This window comes from Ovis aries, chromosome 7 (genome assembly GCF_016772045.2).
Source record: "Ovis aries strain OAR_USU_Benz2616 breed Rambouillet chromosome 7, ARS-UI_Ramb_v3.0, whole genome shotgun sequence".
In the NCBI taxonomy this organism is placed as follows: Eukaryota; Metazoa; Chordata; class Mammalia; order Artiodactyla; family Bovidae; genus Ovis; species Ovis aries.
The window spans coordinates 60,453,073-60,476,167 of NC_056060.1; positions in this window are offsets into that span (position 1 = coordinate 60,453,073).

The following is a 23,095-nucleotide window of genomic DNA, read 5'->3' on the forward strand; positions in this document are numbered from 1 at the left end:
GCACTGGGTTAATCTGTTGGAGGAGGTAATCTACCAGTTAACCCAAGAGCTAGACTGGGGTGATCAGCGGCTCCTCACTGCCCCTGATCCCACTGTCTGCCCTCATCCTAAAAATGTAGATTTTGCCAACTAGTCCCACAGTGGGAGCTGTTCCAAGGACACAGCCTTGAAAGAGCACGGTGTTGAGACCATCTGGACAATATATGTGACAGAATCCAGTTAAGGCCGCTATCTGAACATTTAACTTCCTGGCAGGTGGATGTGGAGATTTACTTTCTTGTAGCTGCATAAGACAGAGCTTATATTTGAGTTTCCTTGCTTATTAAACCTGTCACCTACCAATCTGGAGTGGCTTGCCTCTTTCTTCAGTCTCTCCTTGCCCTCTGTGCATAAAGCCAGTTTCCAAACCAATATAATTCTATTTTTCAGTGATTATGAATAGAACTGTGATAAAAGTTCATTTAAACAGGTTTTGGGTGAATATGTTTTCATTTCTTTAGGCTAAATACTTAAGAATGGTATTTCTTCATTATTTAGTTATATATATACATATATATATAAGTCATTCAGTAGTTACAGCATACAGGCTTAGTTGCCCCACAGCATATATATATATATATATGTATATAATACACATGTATATATATATATATATGTATAAGTGTATATATATATCATAGTTGCTCAGTCATGTCTAACTTTTTGTGACCCTATGGACTATAGCCCTCAGGCTCCTCTGTCCATGGAATTCTTCAGGCAAGAATACTGGAGTGGGTTGCCATTTCCTTCTCCAGTGGTATATATATATGTTTAAATTAAAAGAGGGACTTCATTGGTAGTCCAGTGGTTAAGCGTCTGCCTTGCAATTCCAGGGACACAGGTGCAACCCCTGGTCAGGGGAATAAGATCCCACATGCCCTAGAGCCTGTGCCCCATAGAAAGAGAAGTCCCCATGAGCCGCAACAAAGAGGCTGCAAACCACAAAGACCCAGCACAGCCAAAAGAATTTGTAAAGAACAGCAGATTGTTTTCCAAAGTACCATATAATTTTATATTCCCACAGTAATATATCAGAAGTTTAGCTCCTGTGAATCTTTTCCAACACTTGGTGTTGTCAGTATTTTGGGAACCATTTTAGTAGATGTGTAATGTAATCTCAGATGGTTTTAATTTGCTTTTCCCTAATGGTTAATGATGTTGAACATGTTTTCATGTTGCTTATTTTTTATCCATATGTTCTCTTTGTTGAAGTGTCTGTTTCATTCTTTCTCCAATTTTTAAGTTGTGTTGTTTATATTATTACTGTAGAGTTTTGAGAGTTCTTTATTCTGTGTATGAGTCCTTTATTGGTTGTATATTCCAAGCATTTTCTCCAGTTTGTAACCTGTCTTTCTATTATCCTAACAGTGTCTTTCATAGAACAGAATTTAAAAACTTTGAAGAAGGCCAATTTATCTTTTTTTTTTTTTCTAATGGATAGTGCTTTTGGAATAATATCCACAAATTTTTTGTCTAAAGATTTTTTCCTATGTTTCCTTCTATATAGTTTTATATTTTACATTTGTATCCTGATCCATTTGAGTTATTTGTGTATAAGATATGAGGGATAGGTCAAATTCCAGTTGTTCTGGCCTTTGAAGTCATACAGAATAAATGTAATTTCTTCTACAAGAGTGTCTGGGATTACAAGTTCATTTTCACCACAGAGAGGAACAAATACCAGATTTCACTAATATCAATAGTTTATACAAAAAAATTAGGAATAAACTTTAAAAGAGATTCCAAGACCTCTGTAAATAGAACTTCAAATTATTTTTGAGGATTTAAGAAAAATAGAAACCAATGGAGAAGTATACAATGAGAAAGCAAGCAAGCAAGATTATAAAAATGTTGATTCCATCAAATTAATCATGACATGTAATGTCATTCAAACTCCAGTAATTTTATGTTTCAGAGGGGATATTTTATAGATAGGGCCTTCCAGGAAGCTGACTGAGCCTGAGGTTAATATTCAAGGCATTTGTTTGGGAATGCCGGGGTGGCTCAGTGGTAAAGAAAATGCCTGTCAATGCAGGAGACACAGGAGACTCAAGTTCGATTCATGGGAGGGAAAGATCCCCTGGAGCAGAAAATGGCAACCCACTCCAGTATTCTTGCCTGGAAAATCCTATGGATAGAGAAGCCTCGTGGACTGCAGTGCATGGGGCTGTAAAGAGTCAGACACGACTGAGCAACTGAGCATGCTTACATACATGTGGACAGGGGAAAGAGGAGGGGAAGAAGCAGGGCTGCACAGAAGTTGGTCTGCAGAGCAGTCTCAAAGAAGGCTTCCCCTGTCCCCTTTGGGGAGCCCTGGAGCTACCTTGAGTCCAAATTTACAAAACAGTGACAGCCTAGGAAAAACATCTGTGTCATCAAAGGCAAGAGATGACTATCTCTACTTTAAAAAGATTTGTTACAAATCAATATTGAATATGCAAATACTCCAAAAGAACATTCAAGAGTCTAAGATAAAGAAGAATGACTAATAGATATATGAGAAGAGCACATATATGAGAAGAGACCTTTACAATCTCACCAGTGAGGAAGGAACAAAGAATTCGAATGTTTTTCTTTTTGACCCTTAAGCCAAGAGTAAGAAGGTTTCTGTCCTAGAATGATGAGAGTGGGGATGTGGCCACTGTCATGCAGGTAGTGAAAGAGTCAAGAAGTGCAAAGTTTTTGAGATGCTATTTGGCAATATTTATCTAAAGTTTTGACCCAGTAATGCTACTGATAGGAATTTATCTTAAGAAAACAAGAAAAAAATATGATATATACTTTTACTCTGTGCTATAAGGATAATACAAGTTTATAAATATATATATGTCAACTACTATACTCTCATTAATGATAATGCATATCTAAATTATTCTAGAAAGTTGCTTAGGTTTTTTACTTAGTGAAAAAAGGTATGCATAGTGACACATTTTTGTAAATATAGTTTTAGGTATAATAATCTGGATAGATGTATCTAGAATGTTAGCAATACTCATCTTTAGATGGTAGGATCTTGGAAGATTTCCTCTTTTTGCTAAATTTATACTCTTATTTTTCTACTATTAATGTGTATGTCTTGTGTATGTCTTCCCTGGTGTCTCAGATGGTAAAGAATCTGCCTGCAATGTGGGAGACCTGGGTTGAATTTGTGGGTTGGGCAGATCCCCTGGAGGAGGGATGGCAGCCCACTCCATGGAGAATCCCCATGGATAGAGGAGCCTGGACACAACTGAGCGACTAAGCACATCACAGCATACTTGTGTATTACAAATTTTGGTACTTGATGTCCAAGTTTTGAGTAGATTTTCATTAATATCAAGTCTTGAAAATAGAAAACAGCAGTCACATTCATTGCTGGACAACTAAAATTTCTATAAAATGTGTTTAGACTGGCTTTATTTTTTTCTTGGTTTCAGTTTAGTTCATTTTTGAAATTTCAACTTGGATCACTTTTTTGCATGGTCCTGTATGTGCCTGTTTGCCCCCCTGTACCCAGAAAACTTGCCCTTTCATTTGGCAAGTAAAGCAGCCAGAGAACAAAGTTACCAATGTAATTTGAGTAGGTGTGGATCAGAATGAATTAAGCTGCAGGAAATGGTTTGGGACTGGTTTTCAAGATCTGTACTTTTTTTTTTAGTCTTTTGTATTCAGGGAAGATTGAAAGCTCAAGTGGGAGAGGAAGGCTTTCAGGTTCTCAGGTTTTTTAAAATGCAGGTCTCGGAGGCCTGAGCCTGACTTTCCTCAGCATGACAGGAAAAGAATTTGGTGGAAAAAGCAAGCAAATCGCCTTGGCTGAGGTATTATCCCTGTGGTCCCTCCCATCTCCTGAAGTGTCCTGGGTTTTCTCTGCTCTTCTCTGTCAAACACCCGTCTGCCTTTTCTCTACTTCTTTCTCCTCCAAACTCTGCAAACTGCCAGTGTCCTTGAATTAGGACGTCTTCCCAAAGAAAGTAGAATTGCCTAGGGAAGTAAGCAGAGAAAATGAGAATTTATTTTCCAGTTTTCAGGGGTGGTTTTTAGTGAGACAAGTACTCAAGGCTTGTGCCAGGTTTGTGTGCATGTTACTTTGTTTTGTTTTTGTGCATACTTGCACTGGCCTAATGCCGTATCTGGAGAAGGAAATGGCAACCCACTCCAGTATGCTTGCCAGGAAAATCCCATGGACAGAGGAGCCTGGCGGACTACAGTTCTTGGGGTCGCAAAAGAGTCGGACACGACTTAGCGACTAAACAAACAAGCAATGCCCTGTCTTTCTTACATCTTTCACCTACTGCTCCACTGTCAAACCATCTACACCCTCTTCTCATCCTCAGAAGCTTTCTAGTTGGGGTAGGGTGTGCGTGTGCTCAGTTGCTGCTGTCATGTCCGACTCTTTGTGACCCTATGGACCATAGCCTGCCAGGCTCCTTTGTCCATGGGATTTTCCCAGGTAAGAATACTAGAGTGGGGTGTCATTTCCTCCTCCAGGGGATCTTCCTGACCCAGAGATAGAACCGGCTTTTCCTGTGTCTTCTGCATTGCAGGTGGATTCTTTACTGCTAAGCCACCAGGGAAGCCCCAGTTGGATAGCAGTCATTAACAAAGAGGAGGGAAGAATGAGATATACCTGGTAGTGTTATTAGGAAAGGGTGTGGGAGATGGTCTGAATATCTATGTTCTGTTGGGTTGTCAGGATACCTATAGATATTCCCCTTCTCTTGGGATTCATTCATTCATTCTTTCATTTATTCATTCATTCCCTAAACATGAACATTGTTACTATAATATTAGACACTCTATCAGGCCCATGTTGTTGTTCAGTTGCTAAGTCGGGTCCAACTCTGCGACCCCATGGACTGTAGCATGCCAGATTCCTCTGTCCTCCACTATCTGCTGGAGTTTGCTCAAATTCATGTCTGTCGAGTTGATTGTTCTCCCACCTTGCCCACCACCAGGTCAGTGAGTGGATAAATCTACTGCCCGCTGTCAAGTAGTTCATAGTCTAGAGCCAAGATTCCCACATCTGTGTGCTCAAAATCACTTGAAGACTTGTAAGAATACAGATTTCTGGACCCCATTTAAACTTCGTCAATCTAAATTCCAAGGGAAAGGTTCAGAGATTGGTGTTTTAACCACATTTTCCAGAAAATTCTGTTCCATTAGTATGGGCCTGAGTACCAAAATTAGGAACTCATTAGTAAAAGTTCATGCAGAAAGAAAAATAATAATAATCAGAACTGAACGGCAATATAATTGTCAGGCCAGCCAACTCGTCCTCTGTCCTCTCCTTCCTACCATTTTTCCTCCTGTGAGTATTCTAGATAAGGGTGGCTGTTTGGTTTTCTATTGCTATAATAAGCTGTCCCCAACTTAGTCTTACAACAACAACAATTTCTTATTTCTCATGGTTCTGTGGGTTGACTGAGATCAGCTAGGTGGTTCTTCTGTTCCACATGATGTAGCTGAGGTCACTCAGGGGGCTGCATTCGGGAGGGAACTCCAGTGAAGCTGAAATGTCCAGGATGGTAGACATCTGACCCTCTGAGAGCCCCTCTCCACGTGGTCTCTCATGATTCAATAATCTAGTGCTGTCCTTCTTTACCACTTTTGCTGCTGACTTCCAAAAGAGAAAAGCTGATGCTGATACTTCTTTTAAGGCATGGGCTCAGAAGTTTCAGAGGATTGGTTCTATTTCATTCCATGCATTCTGTGGTCAAAGCAAGACACAGGGTGAGTGCAGGTTCAAGGAGAAAGAAATAGACTCACCTATCATTGAGAGAACCAGGGAAGAATTTGTGGTCCTTTTTCATCTACCATAGATTTTAAAAAAAAGTCCATGAGAATTTTCCTGCTGATTTATAAGTCCTATATACCCACTGACAGCATGATGACTTCAGGCTAGGGGTTTCAGATGCAGTTTTAGTCAGTCGACGTAGAACAAGACCTTGGCTAGTTGTATGAGTGGCCATAAATGAACAATAAAATTTAATAGGGACAGGCTGTAAATATAAGATGGGTGACTCCATTGTGACTACATTAAAAAAAAAAAAGAACTAAAGATAAATAATGGACAAACAAGCATGGGAATGTAAATAAGTCTAACCTTTTTGTCAAAAAAGGTTAGCATGACACTGGATATATCTAGAAATTCTAAAGTGTGGTAAGACCTTGATTGGATATCATCTTCAGTTTTAGGCAGCCTGTATGATAAAGAGTCAAGAATTGTTCTGGCTAGAAACAGACCTGATTCTTTTCTTTCTCTGTCATGTCCTGGGTCCTAGACTTGATTAGGGAATCCAGGTTAGCCTGTGCTCTGGGCAGTGAGGAGTTCGGATGGGAGGAGAGAGAGAGGTGGTGGGGTGCCAGGCCATCAGCCACCTGTTGCCTCTGTGCAACCAGGACTTAGGATGTAAATTAAGCCCTGTTCCTTCTCTGGTCCACCCTCCTCTGGCTACTTAAGTTACTCAGTGTAAAGCCAGGGTCCTTGCAGGAGCCTCCAAGTCTCCTAGTTTGGCCTCCATATCTGACTTCATCTTCTACAGATATTCTCCTTTCCCATTCCATTCAGAGCAGCCTTTGTGCTCTTTCTTGGAGAGGCCGACATGCCCCCGCAACTAGGCCTTTGCACTCAGTTTTCCTTCTGCCTGGGATGCCCCTCCTGCAGATCCCTGTTCAGCTCACAGCCTCTCTCCTCTGGTGCTGCTTATATTCAGGCCATTACTTTACATAAAGGAGTCAGTCCCCCTGTCCCCTCAAACTTCATATCCACATTACCATGTTTTTTCCCCCTCCCTGCACATGTGGGTATCTGACATGCATTTCAGTTCAGTTCTGTTGCTCAGTCGTGTCCGATTCTTTGCAACCCCATGAATTGCAGCACGCCAGGCCTCCCTGTCCATCACCAACTCCCAGAGTTCACTCAAACTCACGTCCATCGACTCAGTGATGCCATCCAGCCATCTTATCCTCTCTTGTCCCCTTCTCCTCCTGCCGCCAATCCCTCCCAGCATCAGAGTCTTTTCCAATGAGTCAACTCTTCGCATGAGGTGGCCAAAGTACTGGAGTTTCAGCTTTAGCATCATTCCTTCCAAAGAAATCCCAGGGCTGATCTCCTTCAGAATGGACTGGTTCGATCTCCTTGCAGTCCAGGGGACTCTCAAGAGTCTTCTCCAACATCACAGTTCAAAAGCATCAATTCTTCGGTGCTCAGCTTTCTTCACAGTCCAACTCTCACATCCATACATGACCACTGGAAAAACCATAGCCTTGACTAGACGGACCTTTGTTGGCAAAGTAATGTCTCTGCTTTTGAATATGCTGTCTAGGTTGGTCATAACTTTTCTTCCAAGGAGTAAGCGTCTTTTAATTTCATGGCTGCAGTCACCATCTGCAGTGATTTTGGAGCCACCAAAAATAAAGTCTGACACTGTTTCCACTGTTTCCCCATCTATTTCCCATGAAGTGATGGGACCAGGGGCCATGATCTTTGTTTTCTGAATGTTGAGCTTTAAGCCAACTTTTTCACTTACTTCATTGTTTATTATCTTACTTCATCTATTAGCGTGTTTCAAGAAAGCAGCAGCCCTTTTTTGTCTCCTGCTATATCTTCAGTGGCCCTAGCAGTGCCTGGCACCTTCTAGCTACTCAGAATGGGTTTCTTAAATAATGAATGAATTTTCTTATGAACCTTAGTAAACTGAATGCACAGCCTACCGTGAATGCTTATTGAATTGACTTGTTGGACCATTAAGCTCAGGAGACCTGGCTTTAAGTCCCTGTTCTCTGTGACTTTGGGAAAGTGTTTTGCCTCTCCAAGTCTCATCAGATATCTCCATACAACTCAAAATTTAATGGAATCCTAGATTGGAAAAGTATTTTGGAAGGAAAACTGCCAATGGCCGGCCCTGTATTATTCTTTAAGGGTCTTGCCTGGTGCCCAAGGCAAGAGAATTGCAGCCCACTCTCTCAGTTTAACTTTTTTTGCATCCTGTTGGTGGGGAGGGATACTGTCAACCCCAGCCACTGTTAATGCATGAGGAGGTGAGGGATTCTTAGAGGGGAGGGGAGGATGGGGCATTAGACACAGGGAGATGCGGGTTTTATCACTGTCAGAGTGGGTTAGAATACATATCAAGAATTCTTGGGCAGGGATTTATTAGGTTTTTAATCCCATTTCTGGTAGAAATGGTGGTTATTTTCTAAAATGCTCATGAAGATAGCAAGACCATGGACTTAAGCGTCGTACTGTGTGCATGCTAAGTCGCTTCAGTCGTGTCCGACTCTGGGACCTTTTCAACTGTAGCCCACCAGGCTCCTCTGTCCATGGGGTTCCCAGGATAGAATACTGGAGTGGGTTGCTGTGCCCTCCTCCAGGGGATCGTCCTGACCCAGGGTTTGAACCCGTATCTCCTTCATCTCCTGCATTGCAGGTGGGTTCTTTATCGCTGAGCCACCAGGGATGCCCTTAGGTGTCACATTACCTGGATTTGAATTTCACTTCAGTTTTTAACTGTGAGACCATAGGCAAATTTTTAATCTTTTAAAATCCCAGTTTCACCTTCTGTACTATCTACTTTGCCAGGCCATTATGAAGATTAGATGAAATGTTCCATGCAGAGTGACTGGAATGTTTACATGTTTATTAGTATTATCTACAATACTATTATGATTAGGAATAGCAGTAGAGTAGTAATAGTCATCTCATATCTACCACTTAAATCCTCTGAGTCTCATTTTCTATTCAATAAAATGGGATGGTAATCCACATCACACGGCTGTTATTATACCTTGCTTTCAAAGCCAAATGACGACGTATGTCACAGAACTTTATAAATGTGTAAATTTTATCCAGATGTTAGTTTTTACTGAATGTTACGATTCAGCTACTATCTCTGGCTCCAGGAATTCACCTCTGTCTCCCCTCCCTCGTGCAACACAAATGCTGGTCCCTCACCTCTGGCTTTGGCCCCACAATCCCCAGTCCTTCCAGCTGAGAGTCAGATAATCCTCTGGACTGGAGGGGGAACAAGAACATATGTCCCAGATGCAAAATAAATACAGGCCTTTCTTTTGTCAAGTTTCCAGGAGGGACCTTAGAGGCCATGATGGAAGGACCTACTTTAAGAGCTACCACTGCAGACCTATCTGAGGGTTGTCAAAACTGTCAATAAAGAAGGTTGTCAAGATTCTCTCCCTGAGGTTTTTAAATATGAGTCTTGCCTGAAGATGGAGTCTGAATGAGATGACCTCTCAAGATCACATCTCATTAATATTCCATGTCACTTCCCAAGTTTGTATAGCCTCTCTTTTAGGAAGTAAGGCCCTTCAGTAATTAAACATCTGAAGGAACTAGGCATTCATTATCTGAGTATTAATTCTGAAGGCAGATCAGGGGATTCTGCAGTTTCAAATCATTTTGGTAAATGGTCATTTGATTATTATCCAACTGATGGAATTATAAAGGGATCTTTGAACTCTATCTTTGTTCACAGCCCTGTTCTTAGAGTTTCTATATATAAAGGTCTTCGATTAACTTGCTGTAAAGCTGCTCTGTTGAATTTTCTTTGTAGACATGCCTATTCCCCCTGCGATATAGGGAGCTCCTTAGGGGGAAGATATTTGTCTTGTCCTTGTGTGTCTCTTATTGCCTGTCACTGCACAGGGTATCAGTAATACGAAGTAAACATTTTGTTTTCAATAAACAAATGAATAAAACTGCACAGGAACTAGTTGATTAATTGTGCTCAAATTTAGGATAACTACTAAAGTATTTCAGCATGCTTCTTAGATTTGGTTTGTGGTTATCTGTTATCTGTAAACAAAGTAATTGACAAACATTTCCAATGTTTGTACACTTTCCTGATAATTCTGAATTCATTCTAATGACATTAAGTACATTTCTGAAGTTTGCAAAAGTCATTTCAGCATGGGAACTTTATCCACAGAAGATAGGATGAGACTTTCTGGAGCATCCAGCAAATGGGGCAGAAGAAGGTCCCTAGACATGTTAACAGTGAAAGCAGATAAATTCATGTTCCAGGCCCATGCCATTTGCTTTGTCATCTGGTTAAAATGAAAATATCTGGCAAAAAATTGACTTGATAAGTATAGATCCATTTTTCTGAGCCAGGAGTTTCTTGAAAGAGGTGGTAGATTGAAGTAATGCGATTTGAATTTTGGTTCTGAGTTTACTTGATGCTGGGGACTCCAGTTTCTTTGTGGGTGTAATGGGGGTAGAGAGGGGAAACTCTGATGTTCTGTGACTCAGTGGCCACCCACTGGAGAGTGGAAATAGCAGGAACTTTATGGCTCTGACTGAATTCCTTGAGACCGGAGTGTCTCACAGCGCCTAACATGTGAGACATGGCAAGGGGTATTTATTGCCTCATGGGTTCTTGGCTGCAAGTGATGGTGGTTTGGGCACTGGTTTTGAGGATAGATGGAACTGGGTTCTTTCCTCAGACTTGCTGCCCATTAATCTTATTATTCTATGTACGTGTGAGCATTTCTCAGTTATCGTAAAATCTTAATATTTACATTTCACTGAAAAATGGAAATAAAAATAGTGCCCACAGTATAGGGTTGTTGAGAAGGACTGAAATGATGAGGTATGTAAAATGATGTAAGAAACACCTGATAGCAAGGGCTAAAAATTAATAGTCGCTAATGTGGTGGTGATGGATGGAAATGATGACAGCTATAATGGTTAACTGAGAGAGACAAGGGTGTCAGTTTCCTTATTGGCGCCTTAGACTGCCAAGAGGATTAAATGAGTTAATATTTGTAAAGGGGTCAGCAGAATTCCTGGTACACTCTAATCGCTATTAAAGTATTCATGTTTTAAAGAAAAATACATGAGTTTCCCATACTCTCCAATGTAGATCCAGCTTCCACTGTATGAAACTGGCAGAGAAGGAAGGTGTTTGCTGCCATTAAGACCTGTTCTCAGCAATGCTGTTTGGTTTCATGATGAAGAAGGAACCATTCATTCCCTCCTGGATGTGCTTTTGCCTGTAGACAACAGGTGCTCTGCCAGAGTATACCAAACACTTTTTTTCTTTTCCTTTTTCCTCACGCTCCCTCTCCTTTTCTTTTTTCCCCTCTCTTTTTGGTTTGTATTCAAGTAACTTTCCCTCTGCTGTGATCTTCCCCCACTCATCTGCTCTTATCCCTCCTTTGCTGCTAAGCTGCATGAGTCACGAGGACCACGCTGACAGAGGTGCAACTGTTCTTTGGCAATCAAAGGGCTTCTCATGCCCTGCTCCCAGTCACACGGCAATGCTGCAAATGCCAGCTCAAATGCCAGCACAAAGCCGGACCCCCTTTCATCTTTCCCCTTTGAAGAGCTTCTTTGTGGGGGTCTCCTCATGAATACTGTCTTGAGATAGAGTGCATGCTCACCCATTTGCTTTGCTTTTCTTTCTCATTCCTTGGACTCTGAGAGAAAACTCCTGCTTCAGCAGAGGGAGCCTTGCATGGACCTGCACCTCTCTCTCGAGTCAGAGATGAGGCGATCTCCCTGAAGGGCTGATTTGTCACACCTACCATCTTATGCAGAAGGCCTCATCTGCTTAGATTTCATTTGCACCTTCCGGGTAACTCAGGTGACCCCCAAAGATTATGGTGTGTGAGTGTGTCTGTGTTTGTCGCTCAATCGTCTCCGACTCTTTGCAACCCCGTGGACTGTAGCACACCAGACTGCTCTGCCCATGGCTTTCCCAGGCAAGGATACTGGAGTGGGTTGCCATGCCCTCCTCCAGGGCACCTTTCTGACCCATGGATGGAACCCACGTCTCCTGTGTCTTCTTCATTGCAGGTGGATTCTTTATTGTTGAGCCACCGGGAATCCCCTACATTGGTCTTTAAAATCAATGGATTTTCTCATGTGAAATTTATGAATCTGAATTAGCTTTGTCACATCAGATTTTTGTGTTTTAAATGTTTTAAGCTGGTTTGCTGTGAAGCATAGTGAACAACCTAGGCTCAGACTTATTTAGAGAGCATGTTGGATTCTGGGAATAGCCCCAGCCGCTAGTCCTTCTGTTGGAGCTTTTGTAAAGAGCTTTTTTCTTCTCATAAGTAAACACTTGAAAATGAGATTAAGATTCCTTCTAAGCCTCAGCATTTAACTAACCATTTTTAGTTACTTGCTGTTTACACTCAGTCTAAATGGCCTAAAGTAGATGTAATAATGTGGGAGAAATTAACTGTCTCCATTCTAGAACTGAGCTGATAATTTCTCAAGATGATATCCTTGTGAGATTTTCACAGGGTAATGAGGAAGAGCCTGAAGGATGGTTATGACTGGTCTTTAGTCTTATCTGAGTTATGACAAGCTTCATTGCTTGTCCAGGTACAGGTATGTCAGCAACCCCTGGGGGAGCGATACGTCATTTCTGCTTCTCTACATTTTACCTCCAGCCTGTACTGAGATGCTAGTATTGAGCATCTACTGTAGGCATGCACATAACATATAGTATCCCCAACCATTTTGAGAACTCTTTAAAGCGTTATTATCCTAAGTTTGCAGGTAAAGAAACTGAGGTTCAAAAAAATCAGTAACTTGACCTAATATGGCAGATTATAGTTTCATAATATGGCTACAGCAGTATTTCTTTGTCCAGAAATGCCTTGTCGAGAATCTTGCCACTATGCTATCCAGAGGTGAAGACCATTTTCTCTACCCTTTAAACCTGCGGGCCTTTGTGATTGCCTCAAGAAGTAGAATGTTGTAAAAATTTTGCATGACTTCTCAGGTTGGGTCAATGAAAGGGGTGTTTTTCTGTCTAGATCTCTGTTTCTCTTCAGGAATGCTCATCATCAGAACCCAGCTATCATGTTGTGAGAAGGCTCAGGCCACGTGGAGAGGCCACATGTAGATGTTTCAGCAGACAGCCTTGGCTAAGGTCCCAGCTAACAGCTACCACCAGTTGCCAAGCCTTCTAATGATTCCACCCCCTCTCCCAGCCTCAAGCCACCCCTGCTTATGCCTAATGGAGCAGAGATAAGCTGACCCTGCAAAGTCCTGTCCCACTTGCAAACTTAGAAGCAAAATAAACATTGTTGTACTAAGGTACTGAGTTTCAGGGTGGTATGTGACATAGCAATAAAACCAAAACTCTAAACATGTATAGCCACCCTATGGATGATCCAGCATTTGAATTCAAATCTGTATGACTTTACACCACTGTAGGCTGGTTCCATTGTCCTAGATCGTTATTTTCCTAAATCTCATTTCTCAAGTAACTCTTCTCCTCCATAGCCCTCTTTTAGCCTGGAACCCAGGGCCATTCAACCTCTGCTTGTTCTTGGTGTGCTCATTGCTATTAGGCCCCTAATTAACATCTGTAGTTATTAATAGACAGATGCCTGAATATCCATATTCACACTCCAGATGGATACTTGTCTTAAGAACTCAGGAGAGCTTTCCACATTAGAGTGCAGCTTTCATCAGTGTTTCTTAAAGGCATAATGATAAGTCTTCACAACAGCTAATGTTGTGTAGTGGTGAGTGGACAGGTTCTAAAACTTGAATGTCTCAGTTCAAATTCTGCCTCCTTCATTTACCAACTATTTGGTTTCAGGCATTTGTTTAACTTCTCTATATCCTGGTTTTCCCATCTATAAACTGGGGCTACTAACAGTCCCTTCCTCATAGAGTTACTATAATGAATTCATGAACCAAGGAATTAAATCTTTAGTGCAGTGGTTGCTATATGAACTCTTAGTATTTGATCACACATCTTTGTTTTTTTTCTACTCAGGTCATTGGAGAGGAAAAGTGTCTCCTGGTGGCGGTTTTTCCTTTGTGGTCTTATACAGCCCACTTTTGGTTTAGGTAGAAGGTGGGGCAGATTCTGCTGGACATGCATCTCCCAGCGGGAAGGACCCCATTCCAGCGTGGCCAGAGACTTTGATATCGAAGGTTTAGCCTTGCTTTTAGCCACATCAGCTGTTCTGCCAAGTGAGAACTTTTGATTTCACTGTTAATTGTTTGTAATGTGTGTGAATAGATGTGTGAACCAAAATTTATTTTGGAAGACACTGGAGAAAATTGGGTATTCTCCATGAGGACTCAGGGGAGCCAATGGACAGACAGCATAAGAGGCTGAGGAAATCTTTCTGCCTTAACAACAGACAAGAGAGAAACACTAACAGTTGAATGAGATGTGGTAGAGGCTGGCACAGCATCAGTGACCACACAGGGCAGAGCTGTAGAGGATATTTAACCTCTTCACTTACAGATAAAGTCCAAGGTAAAGCAGTTGTCCTGAGACGGTACCCTTGGCATGGACTTTAAGAACCTATGACTTGGGATTTTTCTGGTGATCCAATGGCTAAGACTCTGCACTCCCAATACAGGGACCCAGGTTCGATCCCTGGTCAGGGAACTAGATCCCACATCCTGCAACTAAGATCTGGCACAGTAAAATAAATAATTATTTTTTTTTTTAGAAAAGGAACCTGTGGTTTGATCACCTTGTGTCCTTGATCACCAGGAATATTTGCTGTTGTTGCTCAGTCACTAAGTCGTGTCCAACTCTTTACAGCCCCATGGACTGTAGCATGCCAGGCCTCCTTATCTCTCACTATCTCCCAGAGTTTGCCTAAGCTCATGTTCCTTTGACTTTGGGGTCCATTAATTAATTTAGATTGTTCTGATAAAATGACTTGGATTTTCTGTTATCACAATTAACTTCCTGTTCATTTTCTTTTGTTTGAAGGAAAAAAAAAATGAGGTAGACAGGTAGCTGTGACAAAGCAATGTATATTTAGAAGTGCCATTATCTGAAACTAGCCAAGTGTCAGAAATTGTAGTAAACATATAATTATCCAGTCTGTCTCATGGATGAAGAGCCCTATTGGTGTGATGGCTAAATTAGTTTTATGATATTGTTTCTGGCTTCAGTTCAGCTGAATCCAGGGACCCCAGGAGGCACACAAACTCTCTACTATCTCTATTTTGGGGACCTATCCTTGCTATGTGGAAAGAAATGTAATATCAACATGAAATATAAATTGAAAAGCTTCCCTTGGCCCTTTGTGTCCTGCCCAGCTTTTCCTATCAGTTACTTGATTTCTATCACTTGTCTGCCATGCTCTTGAAGTCTTTGCTGTCTCAGTGTGCTGTTTAGATGCTTAATGTCTCCTGTGTTGAAGCCCATTCCCTCAGAGCTGGTGTTAATGAGGTCCCAAGAAGTAGCACACATTTTGCAGCACAATTTCAGTTGCCCAAAGAGATGGATGTTATGAAGCAGGCAAAAGGGCTCCCTCAGGTCGGCTTGGAGAATGAGACCACGAGGAGCCCTGAGTGGAATTCAGTCAGGTGATGCTGTGGAGTAGGGGAGCAGGGAGTGATCCCTTTGACAGGAAGACAAATTGAAAGGGAAAGAAAATCAGAAGACAAATGCCAGTTTTCAAAAAGAGGGCTGGGAATAGAGGGGCACTGCATTTTATCAAATTGAGGCTCCACACTGCAATGGTTTTCTAATATTCCCAGGGTGGGGAGAAGATTTCTATCTGACATTGGACAGAGTCCTGATTTTAAGGTAATCTCCTGAGGAAGGAAAAGTCCCTCAGTAGCATTTGGGTGCCCGGATTAATCTCACTTCTGATGATAACCCTGTTTAGGTGGTTACAAAAATGCACAGATAGCTGGTGATTATGCCTCCGTCCTTATCCTGTCAGCTTGCATTAAATGGCAGCTCTTTGCAGATAAAAATTTGGGAATTGTATTTCACCTTGTGTGCATGCAAACCACACTCAGATGTACACACATGCACAGAAATCTGAGCACTGAGGAAGTTTTAGATGAAGGTGTCCTTGTTATCTTCTTAAAAGTAAAAATTGCACTGTCGAAAAGATACATAGCACATCTGAGGGTTCTTTGAAACATTTTGCCTCTTTGCCTCCATGTTCTATGCATTTCTAAGCAGGGAGACTTTAGGCAACTGTAGGAAAAAGGAAAACCTACCACAGGCTTTTAGGGTTTAGCCAATGAAGTGACATTCTCCTTGGGCAGTTCTGAAGTCAGTGATTCTCCATTTGATTCAAGTATAGCCTAACAATTGGGGAATTTAGCCAAACGGGTGTAAAATTCTGGGTGCTGCATTTCTTCAGCATTTAGGACCTTCGGCGTTTTCATTAACATTTTGGAAGTTCAGTTTCTGCAACTGAAAAATGGAGATACTGAACATTGTTGTGGTGGTGCTGTAGCACTAATGAGATAATGTATATGACTGTGTTGCATAGTGCTTGCCAGGTAACAAGGGCTCAGTAATTGTTATCAATTTATAACAACAGCAACAACATCAACAGCCTGAAGTATTGGCCGTGGTGGCACACATGAGAAAGCAGTTTGGAAGATAAAACCTGGGATTATGCACTATTAGCAAGAAAGAGGCATCAGAGAATGAGCTTCACCCAAAGCAATCTGATTTGGAATGTAAGGCTAAGTTCTTAAGGAGCAGGATTTCACAGATGGGTTTACATAAATGCACTTTTATAATATACAAGTGACTGATTGTATTCGATAACCTATCTTTTCAAAATGCCTGTAGAGGGAGGGTGGACGGTAGATAGGGTGGGAATTATTGTCTTTTTATTGTAAATGAGCACCTGAGAGAGAGAAGGTGCATCCTTCCCAGGGCTCTTGGACCTGAAGCAGAGTTATATGCACTGGAGTGGGGATGGCAGGGTACACACAGCCTCCCCTGCTATGACATCCCATACAGAGTGGTACATTTATAACCGCAGAGGTACATAGACACATCATTATCTCCCAGAGTCCATAGGTAATCCTAGAGTTCACTCAGACTTTTGCATTCTAGGAGTTTGGACAAATATGATGACATGTATCCGCTTTATAGCGTCATGCAGGATAGTTTCATTGTTCCAGAAATCTTCTGTGCTCTGTCTATTCATCCCTCCTTTCACCATAATCCCTGGAAAACCACTAATCTTTTTTATAGTTTCCATAATTTTAGCTTTCCAAGAAAGCTGTATAGTTGGACTCATACAACATACAGCCCTTTCAGATTTGCCTCTTTCACTTCAGTTCTGTTGCTCTGTCATGTCTGACTCTTTGCAGCCCCATGGACTGCAGCATGCCAAGCTTCCCTGTCTATCACCAACTCCTGGTGCTTGCTCAACCTCATGTCCATGGAGTCGGTGATGCCATCCAACCATCTCATCCTCTGTTGTCCCCTTCTCCTTCTGCCTTCAATCTTTCCCCACACCAGGGTCTTTTCCAGTGAGTCAGTTCTTTGCATCAGGTGGCCAAAGTATTGGATTTTCAGCTTTGGCATCAGTCCTTCCAATGAATATTCAGGACTCGTTTCCTTTAGGATTGATGGTTTGATCTCCTTGCAGTCCAAGGGACTCTCAAGAGTCTTCTCCAACACCACAATTCAAAAGCATCAATTCTTTGGCACTCAGCTTTATAGTCCAACTCTTACATCCATACATGACTACTGGAATATGCATTTAAGATTCCTCCATGTATTTTTATATTTTGGTAGCTCATTTCTTTTCAGTGCTGAGTAGGATACCATTGTCTAGATGTACCACAGTTTGTTTATCCAGTTGCCTACTGAGAGACCTCTTGGTTGCTTCCAAATGTTGGCAATCATGAATAAAGCTGCTATAAACAATTGTGTGCATGTAAAATTTCAGCTCATTTAGGTAAATACCAAGAAGCATCATTGCTGTATCATATTCTAAGAAACTGCCAAACTGTCTTCCAAAGTGGTTGTACCTATCGTATTCCCACAAGCAATGAGTGAGAATTCCTGTTGCTCTACATGCTTGCCAGTATTTAGCATTGTCAGTGTTCTGGATTTTAGTGTGTAGTGGTATCTTGCTGTTGTTTTAATTTGCATTTCCCTAATGACATGTGGTGTGGACCATCTTTTCATGCTTATTTGTATCTGTGTCTCTTCTTTGGTGAGATGTGTATTCAGGACTTTTGCCTATTTTTAAGTTGGATTGTTTGTTTTCTTATTGTTGAGCTTTAAGAGTTCTTTTTACATTTTGGATAACAGTCCTTTTTATCAGGTATATCTTTTGCAAATATTTCTCTCAGTCTGTGGCTTGTCTTCTCATTCTCTTGACAGTGTCTTTTGCAGAGCAGAAGTCTTTAATTTTAATGAAGTCTAGCTTCTCAATTATTTCTTTCATGGATTATGCTTTTGGTGTTGTATCTAAAAAGTCATTGCCACACCCAAGGTCATCTAGGAATCTTATAGTTTTGTGTTTTACATTTAGGTCTATATATATATATATATATTTTTTTTTTTTGAGTTAATTTTTGTGAATGGTTTAAGGTCTGTGTCCAGATTCATTTTTTGGCATGGATGTTTACATCTTACTTTTGGTATAAATATTTTATACTAAAAAAGACAAATGTAGAGGCTTATGAGGGTTCTTTATTGTTTCATTTTACAGTGTTTACTTTTATTGCTCATCAGACTAACCAGTAACCACATTGGCTTCAAACTACTGTAAAAATCTGAGTAGGTTTAGTGTTTCTTTGTCTCCTTTCCCACCCCTCCCACCTACCACTTTGGGCACATTAGATTAAATTTCAGCCCTGGGCCAATCTATCAAAGAAACAAGAAATGTCTCTTTGACATATTTGCCAGCGGCTGAGGTTTGAAACCAGGTAGGTATTAGTTCTTATACAGAAGCAATTTCTCCCCATCGAAGAGACAGAATCACTGGATTGCCCAGCCCAAACCTTTGCTTAGTATACATGACTTTCTCTGATAGGAAAAAAGTCTTTTAATAAATATGCTCAACAATTTGCCGAATTCTTGAGAAGCTTAAGGAAACTAAGAAGACAACAGTTTTCTGCTTGGGAACGAAAATCTCATCCAGATACAACTGTGCTTTCACTGATATTAAAACTGTATGGTAATGGTTTTAATATGGTGATCAACAGCCTAAATAGACAGTATGTGACTGGGGACAGAGTGATAAGAGAAGGGGAAGGACTGTTTCTTTGAGACCCTCATAGCACACTCGTTGGCACAGCTATCTCTAATCAGAGGTGAGTCCCGGGCTCAATCGCTACTCGGACATGAAAGATAAGGAGTGACTCACAGTTGCTTTGACTCATCACTTGGAGCCTGGGATGGGGGAAGGGAACCCACCTCCGTTTCCTTCATGCTCTCATGCCTTTGCTATTCTGCTGAAGGAAAAATCAATATCTAACACAGAGAGCGAATCTAGCAGCACTGTGAGGCAGTGTTTCTCTCCTGCCTGCCCGAAGAAGATATATTTTGCAGGCTGTGGCCAGGAAGTGCTATGACTGCTGCTGACTTGTGGATTTTCTATGCAAAGGAGATTAGTTTTGCAGTAGGGTCCATATGAAGTACCTTCTTTTCCTCTTCCCCTCTTGTCATGTTCCCACCTTTTTATTAAACTGGAACCCCTTCCCAGGGGATCACCTTAGAACTCATTCCAAATCAGCCTAGAGATCCAGGTTGAAGCCCAGAGTGGTGGCAGGCGCCCCATGTTTTAAAAGCTGACATTCCCTCTTGGCTCTCATGTTATGGTGAATCTAGGTCACAGACACCCAAGATAGGCTGCTCAAGTGTGGTGGGAAGAGATGTATTTTTGCCTTGAGGTTTTAAGGCACTTATTTCCAACAGAAGCTTAGAAAATTCTTCGAGCAAGAAAGCAGGGTGGGAGTTAGTAGGAACTATAGCCAGCAATTCCCGCCCCCCATCCCCCAAAAAAGCTGCTCCTCCCTGGGCAACTACTCTTATCTTCGCTGTGTTAATCAGTGATTCCCTTTTCATTAGAAATATTTTAAAAAGTTACTTTGAGCTTGCCATATTGATTAATATCTAATACCACACATATACATTAAGTTTCAAACTTAACAAGTAAGGAAGGCTTCATAGCTTTTCATACTAGTCAATGAAATGATCAGCTTGAAGGACTGGTCAATGAATGTTTAAATATTTTTCTCCTTTAGACTAATAATAATGATAATAATCATAATCATGCTAGCTAATAAAAACAAGAGTCATCACTTGAGTATGTGCAACCTAAGTGCAGTGCTTATTGCTGTATGCTCTTTTTTAAAAATTTCATTCTTATAATTCTGAGTAAGAGAGTTCTACAGATGGCAGAAAGTGGAGAGGAACTAAAAAGGCTCTTGATGAAAGTGAAAGTGGAGAGTGAAAAAGTTGGCTTAAAGCTCAACATTCAGAAAACGAAGATCATGGCATCTGGTCCCATCGCTTCATGGGAAATAGATGGGGAAACAGTGGAAACCGTGTCAGACTTTATTTTGGAGGGCTGCAGATGGTGACTGCAGCCATGAAATTAAAAGATGCTTAATCCTTGGAAGAAAAGTTATGACCAACCTAGATAGCATATTGAAAAGCAGAGACATTACTTTGCCAACAAAAGTCCATCTAGTCAAGGCTGTGGTTTTTCCAGTGGTCATGTGTGGATGTGAGAGTTGGACTGTGAAGAAAGCTGAGCACCGAAGAATTGATGCTTTTGAACTGTGGTGTTGGAGAAGACTCTTGAGAGTCCCTTGGACTGCAAGGAGACCCAAACTATCCATTCTAAAGGAGATCAACCCTGGGATTTCTTTGGAAGGAATGATGCTAAAGCTGAAACTCCAGTACTTTGGCCACCTCATGCGAAGAGTTGACTCATTGGAAAATACTCTGATGCTGGGAGGGATTGGGGGCAGGAGGAGAAGGGGACGACAGAGGATGAGATGGCTGGATGGCATCACCGACTTGATAGACATGAGTTTGGGTGAACTCCGGGAGTTGGTGATGGACAGGGAGGCCTGGCATACTGGGATTTATGGGCTCGCAAAGAGTCAGACACGACTGAACGACTGAACTGAACTGAACTGAATCTTCTTTTTTCCAAGGTTTGACTCATATCTTGAAAGGGTACCTATAATCCTACAAAAATAAATAAATAAAAGAAAGAAAGAAATATACAAGGCAAATAAAAGATAACCAAAAAAATCTAAAAAAGAAAATATGGTAAAAAACCAAACAAAAAGGTCTTAAAATTACTAGCTACTTTTGTTTTCCTTCTTAACCATTTTGTTTATTAGAATACACTATCCAATTCTTTGAAACATGGTATAGCATCTGTAGTTACAAAATTAACCTAAAGATGGTTTGCCTATTTAAAATGGCATTTGTAGGTTTTACTATAAAGGTTAATATTAACAAAAAATAATAATAACAAGAGGAACCTTCTATTGAGCACCTAAAGTTCACCAGGCACTCTTTTAACTGCATGTCATATGTTAATTCCTTTCAACTCTTTGAGATGGGCATTATTGTGTCCATTTGTAGATAAGGAAACTGAGGTTCAGAAAGTATAGATAGCCAACCTGATAGCCCTCAGCTGGTAAGTGATGGAACCAATGTCAGAAGCAGAATGTCCTGACCTCAAAGCACTGTCTGCAACTCAGGCTGTCTACAAAGTGCTCTGTACAGCAGGGTGTGAACCTGTCATGAAATAACTGCCCTCTAGGTGTGTGTGTGGCAGGCGGGGGTTGGGGAGCAGAGGTGGGTGGCGGTACTTTGCAGTGGCTCCGTGTTAAGGAATCCACCTGCCTATGGAGGAGTTGAGGGTTCAATCCCGGGGTCAGAAAGACCCCCTGGAGAAGGAAATGGAAACCCACTCCTGTATTCTTGCCTGGAGAATCCCGTGGACAGAGGAGCCTGATGGGCTTCAGTCCATGGGGTCACATAAGAGTTGGACATGACTGAGTGACTAAAACAACAACAGCAACGAGGTGCAGGAGGAGCTGACAGACTAGGAAGTTGGACAGGGATGCCCTGGGGAAGCAGAAGTGACTGGACCCTATGGGTGAAGTCTTCGTCTCCGGGATCAAGCCTCCCGCACCTCCTGCCTGCAATGGCCTCTCTACCGTTGTGTGTATAGCGTGGGGAAGGAGTTCTGTCTGCAGGGAGGAAGAGCTGAAATACAAAAGGGTGCTTGGAGGCCAGTTGAGTTTTATGCACTGATAGAGCTGTTTGCTTAGTTTCTGTTCTTTTTTTAAAAAAAGTAGGTGTTAAAAGATACTTCACCCACTTTTGTGGCAAGCAGCCTTTTTTATCCATTTTAAAAAATGGAAATATAGTTAATTTGCAGTGTTGTCTTATTTTCTGGTATACAGCAGAATGATTCATCATACATATATACAGTTGTATATCCTTTTATGATACATATATTCAGTTATATATTCTTTTATAATATATACAATATATTTTCTTTTTCGGATTCTTTTTGGAAACTATCACTCTACTTCACTGATTCCCATAACAACCAGGATATATGAAGTGGTCTTTTTTTGTTTTGGCTCTTCTGGGTCTTTGTTGGGAAGTGTGGGCTTCTCTTGTTGCAGAGCATGGGCTCTGGAGCCTGTGGACTCAGTAGTTTGGTACAGGCTTAGTTGTCCTGCGATATGTGAGATCTCTCGTTCCCCAGTCAGGGATTGAACCTATATCCCCTGTATCGGAAGGCAGATTCTTAACCATTGGACCATGAGGGAAGTCCCTGTGAAGTTGTCTTGATCTGCTGGTCACAGCTGATTTGTCCAGGGTTGGGCCCCTTAGACAAGAAGCTGGATTGGTCATGGTTTCTTCCCTGAAAATTTGGAATTGGGACTCAGAGATTTCAGCCTCAGCAGGGACTATAGGTGATGTGGGAAGCAGTTAAAACTGACGTGCAGTGAGAAAGAGTGATGTGGATATATTTAAAAGCATGGAGAGGAGGGACTCAGGGAAGCAGACACAAAGGCCTTCCAGTTACAGGTTTTGGCCTATTCTTGAGGCCCTGCTGTGTCCCTACCCTGGGGTTTAGTGAGACCATACATGAAAAATGATGTACAACATGGCAAATGCCTATTTTTAAAAAAATAAATTAAGTGGGTTCCTGTCATTGGTAGGAAAAAGGGTCTTCATTTGGAGAGTTTAAGGCTCAGGTTAGTTGACAGCCCTGAATCCTAAGAGGAGAGGGTATGGCGGGAGGGTGGCTGTAATAGACAAGAAGTCAGGGATGCAGGGCCAGGGTGCTTACAGTC